The sequence below is a fragment of the Lissotriton helveticus genome, chromosome 4_1, assembly GCF_964261635.1.
Source record: "Lissotriton helveticus chromosome 4_1, aLisHel1.1, whole genome shotgun sequence".
NCBI classification, from domain to species: Eukaryota; Metazoa; Chordata; class Amphibia; order Caudata; family Salamandridae; genus Lissotriton; species Lissotriton helveticus.
In genome coordinates this window covers 75,787,236-75,808,509 of record NC_136063.1, presented here as the reverse complement: position 1 = coordinate 75,808,509, position 21,274 = coordinate 75,787,236, and the positions used below count along the sequence as shown (strand labels likewise).

The following is a 21,274-nucleotide window of genomic DNA, read 5'->3' as shown; positions in this document are numbered from 1 at the left end:
CCTATTACACAGTGCAGGGACAGGTGGCCCTATTACACAGTGCAGGGACGGGTGACCCTATTACACAGTGCAGGGACGGGTGGCCATATTACATACTGCAGCGACGGGTGGCCCTATTACACAGTGCAGGGACGGGAGGCCCCCTATTACATACTGCGGGACGGTTGGCTCTATTACACGGTGCAGAGACGGGTGGCCCTATTACACAGTGCAGGGACGAGTGGCTCCTTATTACACAGTGCAGGGACTAGTGGCTCCCTATTACATACTACAGGGACGGGTGGCTCTATTACACAGTGCAAGGACGGGTAGCCTTATTACACAGTGCAGGGACTAGTGGCTCCCTATTACATACTGCAGGGACGGGTGGCCCCTATTACACAATGCAGGGATGAGTGGCCCTATTACATACTGCAGGGACGGCTGGCCCCCTGTTACACAGGGCAGGGACGGGTGGCCCCTATTACACAGTGCAGGGACAGGTGGCTCTCTATTACACAGTGCAGGGACAGGTGGCCCTATTACACAGAGCAGGGATGGGTGACTCCCTATTACACAGTGCAGGGACGGGTGGCCCCCTATTACACAGTGCAAAGACGGGTGGCTCCCTAGTACACAGTGCAGGGACGGGTAGCCCTATTACACAGTGCAGGGACGGGTGACCCCTATTACACAGTGCAGGGACGGGTGGCCCACTATTACACAGTGCAGGGACGGTTGGCTCCATATTACACAGTGCAGGGACGGGTGGCCCCTATTACACAGTGCAGGGACGGGTGGCTCCCTAGTACACAGTGCAGGGACGGGTAGTCCTATTACACAGTGCAGGGACGGGTTGCCCCCTATTACACAGTGCAGGGACGGGTGCCCCTATTACACAGTGCAGGGACGGGTGGCCCCCTATTACACAGTGCAGGGACGGGTGGCTCCCTAGTACACAGTGCAGGGACGGGTAGTCCTATTACACAGTGCAGGGACGGGTTGCCCCCTATTACACAGTGCAGGGACGGGTGGCTCCCTATTACACAGTGCAGGGACGGGTAGTCCTATTACACAGTGCAGGGACGGGTTGCCCCCTATTACACAGTGCAGGGACAGGTGGCCCTATTACACAGTGCATGGACGGGTGAACCTATTACACAGTGCAGGGATGGGTGGCCCTATTACACAGTGCAGGGACGGGTGGCCCTATTACACAGTGCAGTGACGGATGGCCCTATTACACAGTGCAGGGCGGGTGGGTGGGTGACACGGGTGAAAGCAGGGCCGTGTGGGACGCGGGTTCCCTGAGTCTAATGATGTATTTCCTGAGTGAAGGTGAGGAATACCGCCCTGACCTCAGGTGGCGCCAAGAAACCCCTGGCCAGAGGTGTGAGGTTGGACTTTGCAGCTGTGTGTGGGAGAAAGACCGTTCTGGTGCAGTGGATTAAAACAACACAAGATACACTGGCTGGATGACCCAAGCACCACCACACAGCACACTCCCCGCTGCCACCGCGCGGCACACCTCACTGCTGCCACCACACAGCACACCGCCACTGCTGCCCCCACACACCCCACTGCCATTGCTGCAACCACACTGCCACCACACGCCACACTGCTCGCTGCCACCTCGCGGCGCACAGCCCTGCTGCCACCACACACCTCACTGCTGCCACCACACAGCACTCTGTCCCACTGCCACCACACAGCACCCTGCCCTGCTGCCAACACAGGACACAATGCCCCACTGCCACCTCATGGCACACTGTCATGATGCCACCACATGGCACACTGTCCCTCTGCAGCCACACTGCCCTGCAGCAGACATACGGCACACTGCCCTGCTGCCACAATACGGCACACTGTCCTGTTGCCACCATAGTGCACACTGCCCCGCTGCCACCTCATGGCTCACTGCCCTTCTGCCACCTTGCAGCACACTACCCCTGCTGCCACAACACTTACACTGTCCTGCTACCACCTGATGGCACACTTCGCCGCTGCCACCACGCAGGACACTGCGAAGCTGCCACCTCACGGCACATTGCTCTGCTGCCACCACACAGCAGACCACATGACACACTACTATGCTGCCCCTTCATGGTCCCTTGCCCCAGTGCTCCCTCAAGGCACACTGCCCTGCTGCCACCACAAGGCACACTGCCCTGGTGCTACCACACTGCACATTGCTACGCTGCCACCACATGGCACACTGCCCTGGTGCCACTACATGCACACTGCCCTGCTCCTACCTTGCAGTATGCAGCCCTGCTGCTACCACAGGGCACACTGTCACAGGGGTATGAGAGGCAATATTATAAGAAATTATTTAGTTTATACATCATGTGCGAAAAATGAATGAGTCCACGTCGTTGCTTGTATTTCTTTGTTTTTATTCTTGATCTGCTCAAGGTGTAATACAGCCAACGCGTTTTGCCCAGGCATGGGCTTCTTCAGGGCAAGGTAAGTAAAAGTAGCTGTGAATGTTATTACGAGTTATGGTCATATGGCAGCTGGCCATTTGAGGAGGGCAATATCTTACCACTTTTTTTAGGGCTCGGACTCCTCCCCACTGAAAGTGGGAGGAGTTTCGAGATCCTAATGTTAAAGAAGAGAAAAAAGAAGTATCTCCTAGGGCTTTGGCGAGACAAATTCCACACATTCCTTAGCGTGTTCTGTCATCTGGCCAGTGATTCGTCTTCGTTGTGTTGTCGTTTTAATAGGCTTGAAGTGATAGGGTAAATGTAGTTTTGTTCCGCCATTTTGGGCATTTTTCGTTCGTGCTCGCGCAAAGAAGTACATTAATTATAATTAGGAGCTGTCAGGGTGGCCGTGTAATGCATTCCAGATGGTGTGCGCGCGTTCACCATCTAGCAGTGTGTTTGTCTGGCGCGCGTCCTCCTCACGTGCACACAGGCATAGACGCCGTACGGATTACACCGGGGCCTTCCGGGAGCTTTGGTTTCACTTCAGAGGACGTAGGAGGAGGCCTGGGAGCGGCGACGGAACCTGGAGCGGCGGAGCTCCGTGCTGAAAGGTAAGGGGCCCCCCACGTCACAGAGGCGAAGACACCCGTCTCTCCAGCTAACGTCGTAGTGCCTCCTCCTCTGTGAGAGGTCTGTGACTCTGCCTGGCGCCCCCTTCGGACAGTTAATGGGACTGGGAAGGTCCCAGGAGGGGTCGGGGGTGGGAGGCAGATTCTCCTGTTAATTTGGGGACGGGGTGAGAGTGGAACAAGGTCAGTTCAGCTCCCCGCTCACCCATAGACAATCGGCGCGGTCTGCATTGCGCAATCGCTACCCGCCCCAGGCGGCCAGTGTCACCCCTCTTGGCCCTCCGCAGTGGTCTGTGTTTGGAAGGGATCTGGTCTCCGGCTATGACAGTGCCGGGGAGTGATTGTGCCTGTGTATTCCTTTGACGCGAGGGGCCGTGAAGTATTGTTTAAGGAAGGGGGTCTAGACTCTACCACCCCTTTACAGCTGTGCAACCCCAGTCAGTGACAGTTCTCCTCGCGGGGTGCTGACAGCTCCCCTAAACCCTCCTGGAAAGGTCTGGCCTGATAAGCAGCCTGGGCAGCGCCGGCCGCATCCTCCGCGGTAGGGCGGGGCCTGAGTCGCTGGCTGCCGGGATGGGCCACCGGGGCGTCCTGTATTCTCCCACCCCCTTCTAGGAAGGGCTAGGGCCCATACATCCACCGCCATTTTGTAGAGAAGAGGCGGAGCCGGGAGGGGTCACCGGTCAGAGAGTTGCCTCATTTCCACATTGTGGCCGGCAGTGACTGTGCTGGGCCTTGCGTTTTATAGACAGCCCTGTGTGTGGTCTGCTTAATGTATCTTCAACTGCCTGCGAAAGCCTGTGTGTTCCAAGTAGTTTACTGCATGTGGGGACTAGTGTTTTCCGTAGGAACGTATGTACTGTTTATGGTTATAGTGTTATTGTCTATTAGAATATGCTTTACATCAGCGTGGCTGCCTTTGTTGCCTTTACATACGCGCGTGCTTTAAGTGCTGACTTGCGCTGCTTATGTGTTGTATGTACTTGAATCCTTTGTGCTGACCGGAACTGCTTATGCATTTAATGCCAATGTGGACTTCGTAAGCTGTCATGGATACTGAGATCTCTTTATGGCGAATCTCAGGTTTGATCAGAATTTGGCAAAACTATCCAACGTGCATGTCTTCTTGTGTTAGTTCGTGTAACCAGGAGAGTTTGGATAAAGCGGGAGCTGGTCTGCCGCTCTCTGGCTCACCCCCCGTCTTTCTTTTCGCCTCGGAAACCCGCCCGAGTTGGGGACGAGCGTCGGCGCCCGCGAAGGAACCAGGACGAGCAGCAATGGAGGCGGCGGAAGCGCTGGAGGAAGGGGTAATGCGTGTTACTTTATGCCGCTGAGTGTTTCACTGATTTGTGTCGGAAATGCTTGAAAATAGTATTAGGACAAGTTGTGCACGCCACACCCCCTCCCCAGCGGCCCCCCAATGCACCCCAGAATTGCGAACTTCGCCAGCGTTCTTTTGATAGAAGCCTGGGAGCTTCGAACCTAGAGGAGCCCCCCACACACACACTCTCACACACACTGTTCAGTTTCAGTTTATAACTTTATTCGAATGTTTAAGAAAAACATCATAAAAGTATACAGTTTAAAAACATTACATGTACATAATACATAAAAAGATGAACGGGGATAACCTTGTCACATGGTGTGCGGGTTGCTGTACATAAATTTACGCGAAAACCATACTAAGCCTAGCTCTAATAGATTTCAAGATAAAAGTGGCAGTAAAAAAGCATATATCAGGGCTTGAAAGTGAGAAAAGAAGTCTCATGGCGTTACCTGTAGTATACATAGAGTATTTAAGGAACATAGGCTTGAGGTAGCAAATACGCTGTGCTTTATACAAAGGACATAGTAATAGAAAGTGCGATGTGCTTTGTTTAGTAAAACCGTCACATGGACAAGGGGTAACTGGATGGAGTTTCATTGTTGGAAAGGCAACCAGGTTATGTACTATACCTAATCTCAATCTTGAGAGGACAAACTGATGAGCCTGTCTGTGAATAACATTTAGGTACATAGGAATACCACAACTATCATCCCTCAATGAAAAGTGGAAAATATGTGTGGAATATTCTCTGGTAGCATAACTTCGCACATCCGATTTCGCCATAAGATAATCATTTTTTACTTCCTGTTTGCTTAGTGAATTCAAACAGGTGGGGTCATTACGTAAGTCCATATCAAACAAATCCTTAGCAGTCGTAACTACATATTTTAACCATGGGATACTTAAAACTTTATCCAAGAGTAAACAGTCCTTGATAATGTCTTTGGTAAAGGCAGTTTCCGTCTTGGTAAAAATGGATTTCCATACCAGCAATGGCCTTAGACCGGTAAGATCGGACAGGTAATCCAAATCTAGTTCCAAATGAGATAAAACAGTAGATGCCGAGTAGGGAAGACAAAGCAGCTGTTTGATGAACTTGTTTTCTTCGGTTTGCAGGGCCCTGACATTGCAGTGTCCCCACACCCCTGAACCATACAATGCTACCGAGATACATCTGTGGTTGAATATTGTCAGCATATCAACAATACGGCGGCTTCCTACTTTAGAGGCAAAGCGGAAGACGCCTGAAGATGCTTTCCCCATTCTGGCTTTAACATTAATCTCCTCTGGGGCCCACGATCCTCTATCATTAAAAGTAACACCCAAATAGCAAAAATTGGTAACAATTTCAATATGGTTTTCCTTAAAACAAAAGAGTTTAAAAAGTTTCAGCTTTTTCCCACACACCATGACAAACGTTTTAGAATTATTGATTTTAAGTTTCCTTCTTTGTATAAAATCATAGAACCCGTCCATCAATTTTTGAAGGCCTATGGGGGTCCTGGACAGTAGAACAGTATCGTCGGCATAGAGTAATACCGGTATGGGGGTGCCACCTGCTTGGGGGGCATCAGCATGGATTTGCTTTAATTCTTGCTCAACCGAGTTAATGAAGAGCGAGAAAAGCAACGGGGCCAATACACATCCCTGCCGGATGCCAGATCTTACTCTAAACTTTCGAGTGCACTCCCCCTCAGGTCCATAGCGGATTTGGGCAGATAAATTTGAGTAGAGCCTTGCTAAAAAATGAATAATATCAGGGGGGGCTCCAATACCCAGTAAAGTTGACCATAACAGGGCATGATCGACCAGATCGAAGGCGCTTGAAAGATCTGCAAAACACAAGAATAGTGATCCCGGCTTGGCCTTGGTATACTTCCCTATTAAAAGGTTCAAGTTGATACATTGTTCAATCGTACCAAGGCCCTTTCTGAAGCCATATTGGGATGGGGCAAGAATATTATTGTCTAAGGCCCAATCTTCCAAACGTGCTAACAGGACCCTACTCAAGATTTTTAGTGAGGAATCCAGGAGGGAGATAGGGCGGTAGTTTTTTGCCTCTCCTCTATCCCCCTTCTTAAAGATTGGGATTACAATGGATTCACCCCAGGTAGAGGGAGTCCTGTTATCCATAGCAGCATTAAAAGCTATGGTCAATAATGGGCTCCAGAGAGCAGGATCAAATTTGTATAGGTCGATTGGTACCCCATCTGGGCCTGGAGCCTTTCCCCCTTTACTATTCATTATTGCCATATCCACCTCATGGGTGGTAATTCTTGGAGTTTCAACTCGGGTAATGCAGATGGAATTAAAATTGTCATCGGGCTCTCCAGTAGGATCAAAGATCCCTGAGAAGTGGGACACCCAACCATCTTCACTGACTTGGGCAGTGAGAACAGGGAATTCCTCTTTTTGCAGGAAAGGGCTGTTGATGGTACTCCAAAATAGTTTACTGTCCCGGAGGGCTGCAGCTTTGCTCAGATCTTCCCAGGCTATTTCTCTTAGTTCTTGTTTCCTGATTTTAAGCTCATTTTTGTAATTGGCCCTCAGAGATGTAACCGCTTCCCTGTCTCTCGGAGTTGTGGAGAGGGCAAGTTTGAGGGCTTTTAATGCCCTTGTACAAGCTTGGTTAAACCAACCCTGTGTATCCCGTCTAGTTTTAGCCTTCTTAGTAGTGAGGGTTTGTTTAATTATGGCACCCAGCTTCTCAAAGTTATTTACAGATTGATCCGGGGGGGCTTCCATATCAAGGCAACTAAGTATCGTATTTAGGCCAGCTTTCACCACCCTACAATGTAAATTCTCTGCTTTTTCCCCACACCACTTGATGCGAGGCCCATTTGGTCTGCAAGGGATAATGTCGTCAACAACCCTGCCGGAGAATACATCCCTGCGATGCTCATAGTATATGGTCATAGTAAGAGCATTGTGGTCACTCAGACCAAGATCTAGGATCTGTGGGACCGAACAATGGGGAGCTACCCGGTTGGAAATGATCAAAAAATCAATAATGGAGGTAGTGTTTCTCCCCGTAAAGGTTGGCGGCAGGTTATCCTCGTTGTCAGGGGCATGTTGCTGGATGATTACATCAGATTTTAACATTAGGTTGTTAAGAGAAGTGCCATATGGGGAGTGTAAAAAGTGTAGTAAATTCTCCCCATTTTCCCCATCGTATCCACATGTAGTTGAATATGAGAGGGGGCAAGTTCTGATGTTAAAATCTCCCCCCCAGACAATATCATACGATACAGCCGAATTGCAAAGAATAGAGTCCAGAACAGATTCAAGTTCGTCGACTACAGTGGTACTGGAAGGGTCAAAGGTGTTATTGTAATGATTTATCAGCAATAAATTTCTATCCCTGCCTACTAACATTTCCAAAATTTGCGAGTGGGCCCCCACTGTGTGGCTTTTCCTTACATGAATAGGGAGGTGAACAGACAATAAAACTAGTAATCCCCCTTTGGCCCTCCCCATTGCAGATTCTACCGCATTACAATTGTATGAGACAAAACCATCATAAAAAATATCTTCCACTGACCACGTTTCTTGCAGACATAAAATGTCGAAGTCCACAATGTGTTCCCTCCAACCCAAAGCTGTAACTTTTTGCCGCCACCCAGCAATATTCCAGCTCGCCAATAAATATCCCTTTAACTTTTGGTCCTGTACTGTATTTATGGGGATAGTTGGAATAGAAGGTGTAGTATGGGTCGTACCTGGAGGGATCAGGTCCGGTTCAATGGGGGTAACTGGGGTAGGATCAATAGGAATGGTTTTCGAGCATTGTATAATAGGGATTATAACAGGTGGAATCTGGACCAAATTGGTCGGGATAGCTGGGATATAATTTGGTGAATGAACCGTATGTAAGACATTAGAATTAACTGGGACATAGGTCTGCTCCAAGGAGGGGGGGACAAAGGAGGGAGAGACGAGGTGTAGTCAGTCGACTCCCTCTAGGCCATCCAGGCAACCAAAGCGGTTTTGATCCGTGAAGGGGTGGAATTGGGGTGTGTATTGGGGTTGTCTGGGCGGACCAGCATCATACGCTCGTTGCCTACGCCTCCGTTCCACCACGGTCCAATCCCCTCTTCTCGGCTGGTAACGGGTATCAGAAGGTGGAAAGAAATAGGAAACAGGAAGTGTCTGGATGGTTGAATCAAAAGATCTGTTAAAACCTGCACATATGTGAGATACTGTGCGGGGGTCTCTGAAACTAATGATTAGGCAGTCCCCATTGATGTTTTTAGGGGTCTTGCCTATCCAAGAAACCCTCCTGACCATGATAATTTCGTTGTGTAAGTGGCCCGGGAGAGGTCTGTTCCAATTAAGCCATTTTATTACTTTATTTTTCAGGGAGTAAAAGGTTTCTGATTCCCCTGTTTCTAGTAACGGTACTCCGGCTAGAATGACAGTAAGCCGATTAGCCTCCGGTGGCAGATCAGGCCATCTAGGTCTAGGGGTATTGTGTACCTCACTCGATGCTCCCTGGTTTCCCTCAGCCATATGGGCTGGTGGATTAGGTAGGCTTGATAGTTGACTCGCCACCTTATCGACTGTAGGATTATTGGACTGGGGGAGGATATGGGTTGGTATACAAGTATTAATGGGGGGAATATTTACTTGGTTCTGGTGCGGATTGGGAGGAGCAGCGATCAGAGGAGTTATAATGGTCGGAGGGATTTGTTGGCTCTTGAGGTTACCAAGGGTGGCTAAAATGGAGGCAGATGTTTTCTCTACATTAGAAATTCTGGAGCATAGCCTATCCAGTTTAGCCTCTAATGGGGATATAATTGATTTAAATATGGCCACTGCCCATTCCATAGATATTTCTCTGTTCGGGGGGTGGGCGTCAGGGGGATTAGTAGTGGTCTTTGGTGGCACCTCCCGCACTTTAGCAGATTTTGCAGCTCTTCCCATTTTAGTTTCTTTCTTATTATACACTCTTTTCCGTTTCCTCACAGCTCCCTGTCTTTCCCCTTGACTCTTATTCTCAGTAGTACTCACATCAAGGTAGGGTGAGAGGGAAACATTATTGCTTATGGGTACACAGTTAAGGTCAGCCACAATATCAGTTGTGGTAACCGGGGTAGCCAAGGGTCCGGGATCTTCTCTAGGCGGGGATATTGTCTCCGTAATAGCAGACTGATCGCTATTTCTATTGGGCGTTTTAGCGTTAGCAAGGGGTCCTAGGGACGAGCGTTTGAGGGTGATGAGTTCGGTTGACAAACGCTTTTCCAGTATGACTATCTCTTTGTCTATAATGTTATTAGCCCTTATGAGGAATTTCTCCATACCTCCGGCAGTTGACAGGCTACCGGTAAAGGAGGATTTGATCCTATTGTCTCTGCCAGCCATAGACCTTATAGAAGGATACTCACACAAGTTAGGGGGGGGGCCCGGTCCGGTCACTCCGGGTCACGAACGGCCACAAACGGTCCCGCCCTTGTCCCGGGCTTCTCCCGGCGCCCTCCTGCGCAGCGGGGAAGACGCTTCCCTTTTGTTGCTGTCTAATTGGTCTGATTGAACTCTAGGGGTGGAGCCGGCAGGGAGAGCAGCCCAGGTGGAGACGGGCGCGCGGGGACTCCTGGAGCTTGGAGTCCACCGCTACACACTCGCAGCCCTGCCGGTTTGGAATTGCGCTAACAAGCCCCTTCCAGGTGCCAGAGGTCCGCTCCTAGCCGCGAAGCGGGACCCGCGAAGCGGGTCCGGCGAGCAGGGGCGGCAGAAGCAGGTAGGCGACAGCAGGCTCCCTCGGCTCCCTCAATCTCCAAACGCTGTTAGTCTCAGGCAAGGAATCCCACACACACTGATTTATTTAACCCTCCACAGTACACGCGCCACAATGTACCGAGACCTAGCGGTGACAAAGCACACTTGGATCTGCGTTATTGTGTTATATATAGCGCTAGGTGCGGATGAAAGGCACTTCAGAGAGCTGGACATGTTGTGCAGGGATTGCATTAGGGTACGGAGCTCCCAAGGGCCAGAGAAAGGGCTCTGAGTCAGCTAGGACAGTGCGTTTTCTGACCGGTGCATTCACATAGACCCAATGCTGCTCTCGGCGAATCCAGCGCTTCCTTATGCAGGTGGCTGGCCTCTGTTCTGGTGTTTAGAGCATTAATTCAATTGGTAGACCGAAAGCCCCGTGTACCTCCTGGATATTGAGGTGCCTCGCCTTCAAGGATGGGGTGATATGTATTGACAGGTTGGATGATGTTTCTTTTATGATATGTGTCAGCCTTTCCAACACATGGGCGCAAACACCTGTCTCCCACGCGCACGCACACAGGCACACAAGGTGTACATCGCTAACAGCAAAGATGTGACGCTAGGAGTTTCCTTTACTCTTCCAACTTAAAGTACCCCAGCTGTCCGCTGACCCCCCACGGGGTCAGGAGGGAGCAGAGATGTCCGCCGCTTCACCACTCATGCACCACGGCCCTAATGTGCACGGATCAACAGCCACTCAAGACACACGCGGGCACAGACGCACGAATACACACACAAATACACATACACGCCCCCACACACACAAACAGGCAAAAACACTCCCCATGCCTCGTCCGCAACGGTCCCCTCTGGCTATGGCCTCGCCCCCCCATCCCTCCTGCCACTAGACCCCTCGCTACCTCCTCCCCAGCTGTCCAATTTACTGCCCCTCCCCACCCCCCACCGCCTGGCGCGCCTCCATCCCAATCTGTCTCTTCCATCCTGACCACGAAATTCCTCACACTCACAAGGAGATCACTGGCAGTACACACCACATGAACACACTCCACAACACATAGCAACAATACATTGGCATTTATAATGCCATTAGCTCAAACTCAAATAAATCCGAGCCCGATTGCATTTCTAATGCTTGTTTTTACTTGTCTTAGCAGTGCAGTCATCTACAACCGAGCTGCTTGTTTCTTTTCTCAGTACACATGGCACACTGCCCTGTTGCCACCACATGGCACACTGCCCTGCTGCAGCCTCCGCCCCGTCGGTTCCTCTCACTGTCTTAAAGCTCCAGCCTGAGGGTGGTGAATGAATCCGCTCATCGTCATCACACGGGCGACTAGAGCTGTCATAGCCCGAAGATTATTGGGGGGGGGGGCTCTGCCTCCTGCCTGAAGATACGGCCCTGTGTGTAGCTCGCCCCCCCCCCCCCCCGCTCTCTGATTGGCCGGTCCAGGGACAGCAGCTGCCCGGGCCCCTTATTGGCTGAGCCCAGAGCTCCTCCTCTCTTTTCCATGATCAGTCCCTCCCTGGAGCCTCCTGAGTGAGCAGGGAGTGCGCACTCCCTCCTGCACTCCAGCCTCCACCCTGCGTGTCCAGGCGCTCTCACTCTAGCGCCGAGAAGCTGCTGCTCGAGCTGCACCGAGGGGGGCACAGAGGGCACCCCCTGGAGAGGGGACACTGAGCATCCAGCAGAGGGCACCCCCTGGAGAGGGGGACACTGAGCATCCAGCAGAGGGCGCCTTTCAACGCAGAACACAGGTGAGTGACCGAAGGACTTCAACTTCTGTGCAGCGCTTTATCTCATGCCGGCGGCCTCGAAGCGCTAGTTTCTTGGTCGGTCGCCCCCGTGCCTTCCTGATGGAACCTGCTCTTGTAGAATCAGGTCTCGGGCTTCAGAGTCCGGCGCTGCTGGACGCACGGAGGAAAGACAGACAGACAGACAGACAGCCGGTGCACAAGGACAGAGCACCAGGGATCACACGCAGCAGCTGCTGAAGATGGGGGCGGGGGGGGGGGGGGCGGCGAGTGGCGCTGGGAGCGGGCCAGGGTGTGACCCCCGCAGGAAGAACACGAGGGGTTTGTTTGTAAACTGCCCACCTTTTGGGGAAGGGATTAGTTTTATGGAGGTCAAATATAACACCAAGGTACAACTTTCAGGACTATAGGGCATACATCCTCGGGGAGGGGGGGGGGATTTAAATCGTGGTGGGAAGGCACAGCATCTCATCCTTCAGAGGATCAACAAATACCACTGGGCATTATAAACACATTACAAACACCTGCTGTCAGCACCTAGAAGAAATTACGCATATATACAAGGCGCTATATTAATGCAGCATTAATCTCTATGATTAACTCTATATCAGCATCTCAGCATGAGCCCCGCCGTTTATTAGTGCACTAATAACCTTTTACAGTTATTGTTGTGGAATTGCGAGCGGGGGCGGGAGTCGGGAGGGGGGGGGAGGTGTTAAAGCCACTTTAATTACGTATCATATCACTCACTGAAGAAGCACAGGGGATTGATTAGAGCACCCTTTGTGTAGGCCTAGAATCATGGGCAATAAAGTGTGTCATTATTAGACCAACCCGGGTACCATAACCGGCCTTGCTGAGCTCATGAACGGTTCCGGGCACGCAAGGCTACTGGGGTGTAGAGGTGGGCTAGCCAACGGGCAGGATTGGTTTGGTCTGTGTACGAGCCGAGACGAGTACTGAACATTTTTTTGGGGCAGGTAAATCTTGTAAACGTAATATAAAAAAATGGTAACGTCTCCCAAAATGTAATTTAAAAAAGTGTATTTGTTTAACAAACTGAAGCGTTTTACCATAGTTCATCAGATTATATCACCAGGGCTTGAAGTGGGCCTGGTCCTGCCGGTGCTGAGCCCGCAGTTCTAACAAGCAGGGGCTGAGAAGGGTCCCTATCGGGTTGTCCATTTTTGCCCTCACCCTCAGGGTAAAAATATGTAAATCTTAGCTCTCCAACAGTGCCACCCTTCACTGCCACTGATGTAACTGCAAAGAGACTCGTTATATTTCTTTCACAGTCTCATTTCAGAACCGAAGCATTTTCAATATACGATACTACAAAGCCATACTTGTTGCTTATTTATGTATCTTATGCGACAAACAGCCATTGACAAAGCCAATAGTACTGGCTTGTTGGAAGTGTGATTTTACTTGTATTATATATCTATTTGTTAAGATTTAAAGTGGTCACACATTATCCCCAGCATTGAGATCGGAGGGCGGCGGGAGGCTGGCAGAGTGAGACTTGAAAGCAAATCCCTTCTTTCTAATGCCACGCATGCACAGTAATACCCTACCCCAGTGTTTCCCAAACTGTGGTCCGCGGACCCCCAGGGGTCCGTGACACATTCCCAGGGGGTCCGCAGGCAACAGTTTTAAAAGCACAGAAAAGTTTCTCGTAAAATTAGCAGCTTTCCAGCAGCAATAAAAGTGTCAAGATAAAGCCAGTGATTAATGTACCTGCTGGAGCGTGAGGAGAGTTTTGTTTAGTGGCAGCTTTGACTTAACTAATGTAGCACAGAGGGTTAATGTGCCTACTGCAAAGAACGTGTAACATGCATTTTAAAAAGCAGCATTTTATGTGCATAGGTTTGTGGTTAGTGCTTTTGTCACAGATTCTTTTGTTACTGTGCACTTCATAAGTGACAATCGTAATGTAGCAGAGGGACCTATAAACTGTCATCAAAGAGCTGCTTGCAAACTGCATGATACCAGTTAGTAACTTTTGATTTTTCCCAGTTATTCATTATCCTGATGCTGCTAAAAAGATTTATTTGGGTGGAAATACATTTTTAATGTTAAAGTCAGTGCTAGCCACTGTGTTATGTTCTGAATCCTGAGTTTGTGCTTTTTCATACCAAGCACTCTTTAAACATTTTATATACACACTGATATACATGTACGATTCAATGTCACTATATGTGTGTGATGTAAAGTGCTCTGACATCCTACAATGGTATGAGAGATGCTATAAAACAAATGAAATACACGTGACAGAGGGGATATTACTTCAATATAAAATACTACGGGCCAGATGTACGATCCGTTTTTATATGCGTGAACGGGTTCGTGAACCCGCTTTCACATGCAAAAACGTATTGGGCCATGTACATTGCCTATTTCGCAAGTCGCAATTTGTTTGCGACTCGCTAAATAGGTTTTGCAACTTGCTATTTGGAAGGGGCATTCCTTTCCAAATAGCGAGTCTTAAAACCATGTACAAATGTTTTGCGGTCGCAAAACACTCGCAATTACCACTTACTTCAAGTAGATGGTAATGCATTTGCAAATGGGAAGGGGTCCCCAGGGGACCCCTTCCCATTTGGGTCCCCTTTGCAAATGCATGCAAAATTATTTTTTAAGGGCAGGCAGTGGTCCCAGGGACCTCTGCCTGCCCTTAGAAAATGAAACGAAAACGTTTCATTTTCTTTTTTTTTTAAATGCATGGTAAATGGGCTGCATTTTTTTAAAGTGCTTTATTTAAAAGCAGTCCCAGAAATGGTGGCCTGCAGAGCCCAGCAGGCACCATACCTAGGAGGGCTGGCATTCCCAATAGGCTCGCAAATTGCGAGAGGCTCATTAATATTAATGAACCTCGCAATTTGGGACCCCATTGGGAATCCGAAACAGTGTTAAACACACTGTTGTACATTTCATTTAGCGACTCGCAATTTGCCACTCGCAATGTGTCGCCAATTGCGAGGCGCTAAATGAAATGGTCGTACATCTAGCCCCAAAATCCTTAGGGGCAGATTTACAAGCCCCTTGCACCTCTTTTACGCCACCGTTGCGTCACTTTCGTGATGCAGCGACGACGCAAAAGATGTGCCATGGTGCAGGGTATTTACAGCGTGACGCATGGGAGATGCGCCACGTTGTAAAGCCCTGCGCCAGAAGGAGGCGTTCCGGCGCAGGAACCCCTCCTAAAAGTGGCTGAGTGAAATCTACAAGATTTCACTCAGTCACTTTGGGGCCCATGCTGCGTCAAAACCCTGCGCCTGCTTGAAGCAGGCGTAAGGATTGACGCAGCATTAACAAGATTCGGCCCCCCAGAGCATTGCTGGAGCAGTGTCGCGCTTGCGACGCAACTCCAGCAATGCGCCACCTTTACGGCACAGATGCGTCATGCATCTGTGCTTTTTTGCCCCATGAGGCGCAGCATTGTAAATGCGGCGCATCAATGGTGGCAAAGGCATGGCGCACAATAAGTGGCGCATCCCTGCTGATATGCATGGATACGTCACTTATTGTAAATCTGCCCCTAAGTACTTTGAGTATTTGTTTTGTGTGCACATGTGTGTATTAATTTTTTAATTACTGTTTTAATATTTGAAATTTAACTCATACAAATTGCTTGGGGGTCCCCGGCTTCCAGTGGTGACTCAATGGGGGTCCTCAGGAGTCAAAAGTTTGGGAACCACTGCCCTACCCTGTTTGAAGTACGTAGTGTAAACACCCGGTGTGCTGTTGTAAATATCCGGTAAAATGATCAGACTTCTTCCAACAGTGACGCTGACTGACGTTATGGAAAAGATGCGTCAAATCTACTTTTAAAACAGGCTCCGACGGGCTACTCGAGTCCGTCCGATGGAAAGGACCACCATCGCACCATGTAAATGCGCCAACAGAGAGAACCAGAACGCGCTCCTTTTGATTAAGGCTGTTCCCACAGAACGGCCATGCCAACAAAATCACTCTGCGTGCATACCAAATATGGAAAGCCGAATGCTACTCTAAGTTTCCATAGCCTCCACAGGCTTCAGACACAAGCCTCACCACCAAACCTTGCTTCTGCAGACTATTATAAGGTCCCGAGAGTGCAAGTTCTTCAGAGACCAGAGAACAATGTAGATGGCAGTGTCTAGCGTGGAGGGCTAAACACTGTCACACATCCTTCCACAGAGGTCTCCATGAAGCGCCATTGTTCATTTATTGGGAAAAGTTTGACTTATTTTTTTTTTATTGGAAGTGGAGACTACTTCTAGGGGCCTGCAGATATAAAGGTGCTCTTTCACCGCCACAATACTTTCCACCTGTAGAGTGGTGACCAAACACTTCATATGCCATCCAATACTGGGGACGTGTTGGTCAGTAGCATACTAAGTGATGCCTGGGGTATCACTTCTAGAATGTGTCTCTCTATGCTGCCAGGGAAACATCCCCAGGCCTGCAGTCCATTGGGGAAATGCCCTTTTAGTAGTATGGTCAATCTGGGCTTGGTGTCAGTCATCAGTAAATTTCCTTCAAAGTTCTGAAACACATAATTTCTAGCCATTATATTATACCCGCTGTACATTGGCTAGAAAAAAAGAGAGCATGTGATTGGTATAAATCCACATTAAACACCGTGAGGTGTCCACTTAGTGAATGGTTTCCTTCGGGTTGGGGAGGGGTGGGGGCGAACATATTTCTTCTTCTGTGCCAATTCTACTGAAGAGCCATTCTCACAGAAATGCCGCTTATCAACCAATAACCTCCTCAAAGGAGTCCAGAAAAATAACTCAACTGCAGTCTTTCACCACAGCACAGTGAAGCCGAGTCTATCTTTCCTCAGAAGACGCTGTCCAGAGAGGGACTGTCTATTAATAGGGGAAGAGCCATCCATGAACAGGGTGGTGACGTAGTTATTCGTCTCAATGGGGGCACCACAGCCAGAAGAGCAATTAGGAACAATCGTTGTTCAGAAGTTATAGAACCTGATAATTGGACTGAAATGTACTTCTTTTTAAAGTTTGCACCTTCTTTGTCTTCTTTTACGGTGAAATAACATTTAACAAGAGACAAACGCACAGCTACCCAATATAATGTGCCTGCTGTTAATGCCGCATGCTATTAAGCTACGTGCTGCTAACGGGACGGACGTTCACTTCCACACATTATTCTACAGGTGCTATAATGCCCCGACTCTGAGACTGTAACCAATCCACACCCTTCCATCAAAACATCACTTGTATGTCTCTCCCCTTTCTGTTTCTTTTCATCAATAGTGTAATCATTAGTCTGACATTCTTACACTCTCGAAGATCGCTACATTGGGGAGAAAGTGTTCACTACAGCAACAACCAACAACCCTCAACTCTCAAAGTTCCTGACACTCCTGTTCTCCTGCCACTGGGAGCTCTCCTTCTTGTTGCTAGACACATGACACGTCTTTCCCTTATGCTTTTTCTCCATCCGGCTTAGTAGCCCCTCCCCTCATCTGCTCTCCTACCCTAATGGTGTAATACCTCCACAATTCCCTCCTCCTCTCCTGTAGAAGTGAATTATTTTTTTTTGTTTTACAGAGGATTCATTTTTTTAAACTTTATTGTGTATGTGCTATTTCCGACACCCCAAGAATATGAAGCTGAGTTTGAATGTGAGCAAACAGAATAATTATCAATCTTTGCATGATAGTGTCATATCCATAGCACTTTGCAAGTTCATCCTTGTATTCTTAGGGATGAAGAAAAAAATATATGAACTCTACATGGACAGTAAGCTATCTGTTGAAAGTAGAAATGCAAAGACAGTAGGTCTTCTTGTAATGTTCTATTGCATGGAAGGATCTTTTATACATGCTTATATTTTCATCAAACTCAAAAGGTAATGGGACGAATGCTTACAATTTGTTTTACCACTGGCAATTGGTCAGAGGAGCATTTCACACCATCATTCTTCTGAACTTCATTTCGCCTTAGTTTGGACTCAGCCATATGCAAATCAGTCTTGACTCTGCTCCAATAGGAACAATCCAGCGGGGTCCTCCCTGAACCAGAACATAAGCAACCCAAGACTGATTTCAAGCTGATTCTGGCTCCTCAGTCGGGTGTAGTATGGTTCCAGTGGCACAGTGAGGGACCGAGCCATGATGAGATCTGATTGGCTGCCACCACTTCAACCAGGAAGTAGTGGCATCCATCTTGGGACTCAAGACTCACCCGAATACAATGATAATTTGTTTCACTAGCAGCTTAAAATGTTTCCACAACAAAACAGTGCTATCAGTACACTTGAGGGTTTGATTTTAAAGTTAAAAGAAAACAAATCTATCAGGTGGAAGTCTCAGATATACGTTGTTTAAACTCAAGCCAACTGTAGCAAAGGTCCTGGGTCTTTTTGCCCACATCCACCCCAGAAACATAGTGACAGTGAATGCATACGCTAATCTTGGGTTTCATCTGAGGATTCTAAGAGCAGTACAACTGATTCGAGTCGTCATTTGCCTGCAGAATGAGGGATCCATTTCTGCTGGGGACTAACATATCCCGGGCAGTGAAACAGGACATGACCAATAATTTTTCCACAGCTATTACTGGTGGAGCACTGAGCACAGTACATCATCGTTTAGAGACCATTTATTGGTAAATGTTTTCAAGGGCAATGTAGCAACCTGGAATTGGAAATATAGTTTCTCATCCAGTGGCACAGTAACAGCATCACAATATGGTTCCAGAAAGCACCAGTCCAAAAGTCTAAGAATCTCCCCATCAATGAGGAGTTAGCAATAGGTTCAACCTCATTTTGTCCAACCAATACCCAATAGTGTTTTTTAAATGCCGCTTCCAACCACACACCCTATGCATATTGTAGGCAAGCGCTTCAGAGCTCCACATAGGGGTAGTAGGCCCTCTATACATATAACAATACAATACATTCAAGACCGCTCCATCCCCTGTCTTCTTTGCTCTGTCCTTTAGCTCCTGCCGCCCGCCTACTGCCTCCTGCCGCCTTGCAGCCGCCCAGGTTTCAAATTAAAATATGCTAGATTTTTGGGTGGTAGGGCAAAGTGGTACATGGTGGGCCGTGCCGCCGGGGGGGCCCCCTCCATGGGCTTTGCAGGGGGGCCCCCTCAAGTTTCGTTACGCCACTGCCTCTGCGTCTCTTTCTCTCTCTCACTTCTCTTTGTCTCTCACGCGCCCTTTCTGTCTCGTTCCTTTCTGAATTATTCTATTGATTCAACCTGCTCCAGTTCGTGCTGTTTCTTTGTGTAGCGCCCACCACCGTGCCTCCAGTGCCGCATCGCAGCGCTGTCCGTAGCGCTGTCCGTAGCGCAGGACTGTCCAGACAGGCGCAAGGCCCCCATTGGCTGCTTGGGTTCGAATGCTGCTGTCAGTAAATGTAAATGTAAATTGGTACTTGTATAGCGCACTACTCACCCGCAAGGGTCTCAAGGCGCTTGTACGAATACCTCTGTGGAACCCATCCTGGCTTTCCCTGTGAGGTGTCCACTCCTGGGCACCCCCAAGGTGGAGACCAGGCATCCTTAGCGTTGTGGGGGCCGTTGTGGAGATTAAGCAAGCTATTGCCCAGAGTTGCAGAGTGGGACTCCATGATTGTAATAGGCACCGAGGCGAGAATTATCAGGTCCGTGGAATTTGGAGCCCAAGACCCGCCGAGGCGGGGAATTGAACCCTGGTCCCGGGCTAGCCCTCTGCATCATGGTCTGCCACTCTAACCATTGAGCCACACTTCTCCAGTCACGTCACGTGTGAGTTTGTATTAATTAATATTCCTGTCAGTGTGTTAACTTCGGAGAGGTGTGAACGTGTGGGTGGTTTACGGCTGACAGCAGGGGGAGGGGGGGGGGGGTCTGCACTGACTCACCTCAGCAAGTTCCAGGGCAGGAGGCGGGGTCATTCACTCCCCTGTGGAAATGCAGTTCGTGGCCTCGGGGTGAGTGCCTGTCTGTGCTGAGATGGGTGCCCCGTGCGCTGTTCTGTCTATACTGTGCTGCTTGTTGTTGTTTGTGTGACGTCACTACGCTCCTATACTGCACATTTCTCCTGTGCTGGTGCATGTGCAACATTCCTGTGCAAGGTTACCTGCTAAGAGCGCACGTGTGTTGTCCATACCTCGAATGGGCCTAGCCAGGCTTTAAGTGGGCCGGGTCCTAAAAAAGCAGGTGCTGAGACGGGTCCCTATCGGGGTCTCCGTTTTTGCCCTCAGCATAAAAAAAAAATCTTGAGTGCAGCAGTATCACCCTTCACTGATTTGATGTAACTTCAAAGAGACTCGTTACAGTATTTTCAGTCAATCAATTCAAATAAGTCTTTATTGCGATTTTCATCTTAAAAGACATACATAAAATAAGGGTACATATTTCATAAAATACACCTTAAACTTTATATAAAACCATCTCATAATAAATATATAAATAACAAGAAAGACATATTAAAATATTCCATGAGACAGAATTAAATTTATCGCATCATAGACTTTCCCATTTAGATATTTATAATAAAAACCATCAACAATTCATACGATTCATACAATTCATACAATCCCGATAATTAAAGTAATTCTACCCTGCTGTGAGACTCCCTCTATTTTTCTCCCATATAGCCCAAGACCAACTCAGGAATTTAGCAACCCCTACAACTAAAATGTCATTAGAACCACTTTTCAGCAACCTTTTTGCAAGCAAGGCTGAACTGGTTCCCAGTGACCTACAAAGGGGTTTAAGCCATTTTTTTACGTGGTTCCTGGTAGGCAGGACATGCGTATAGGAAGTGCCCAATATTTCCGATGTGTTTAGGACAAAACGGGCATTTGTTGCCTGTACCAGTTGCCCATTTGCATGTAAACCTCTTCAAGGGGAGTGACTCAACTCGAAACTGATGATACAGTTTACGATCCCTCGGTTTTGTTATACGGTCCCAGTAGCTTTCCATGCTAGGTTCATCTTTAAATTCACTAGTCAATGAGGAGCTGACCAGGGCGGAATATCTCCTGCTTTTGATAAGGTTCCAGTAAGCTGCTCTATATGTTTCTTTAGTTGGAAATTTAACAATCTTTGGGCAGTCCCACAGGTCCCTCATCCCCATATCTGTAAGGAGGGTTTTTAGGTCTCGCCTGTCGATGCGCATGCGCATCGAGCAAGCGAGACTATAGGGGCTCATCTACTCTTTATCTAACTTGCAAGGAATCGTGGCGATTCCTTGCAGTGCCCGTGACTTTTAAGCTCAATGCGCATGTGCATTGAGCTTAAAAGCGCGTGCACAGCCGCCCGCATTCCTCCGACACCTTTGAAGTGAAGCTTAGCTTCACTTCAAAGGCCCGGCTTCTTCACACCCACATGCCGCTCTGCCCCGCTCCGCCCCCTCCCCTGAGTCATCCTGCCTGCCCCTTCCCGCCGTGTCGCATTTCTCCTCCCCCCTCCCCTC

General features: G+C 48.8%; 1 protein-coding gene across 1 annotated transcript in view; it reads left to right on the top strand.

The window, feature by feature from the left end:
• Window positions 1-11,624: 11,624 nt before the first annotated feature.
• LOC144828342 (uncharacterized) overlaps window positions 11,625-21,274 on the top strand; it is a 76,785-nt gene continuing 67,135 nt past the window's right edge. Inside the window, exon 1 of the mRNA XM_078686463.1 lies at window positions 11,625-11,855. The gene's annotated coding sequence lies outside the window, so the exon portion shown is untranslated. The remainder of the gene's footprint in view (window positions 11,856-21,274) is intronic.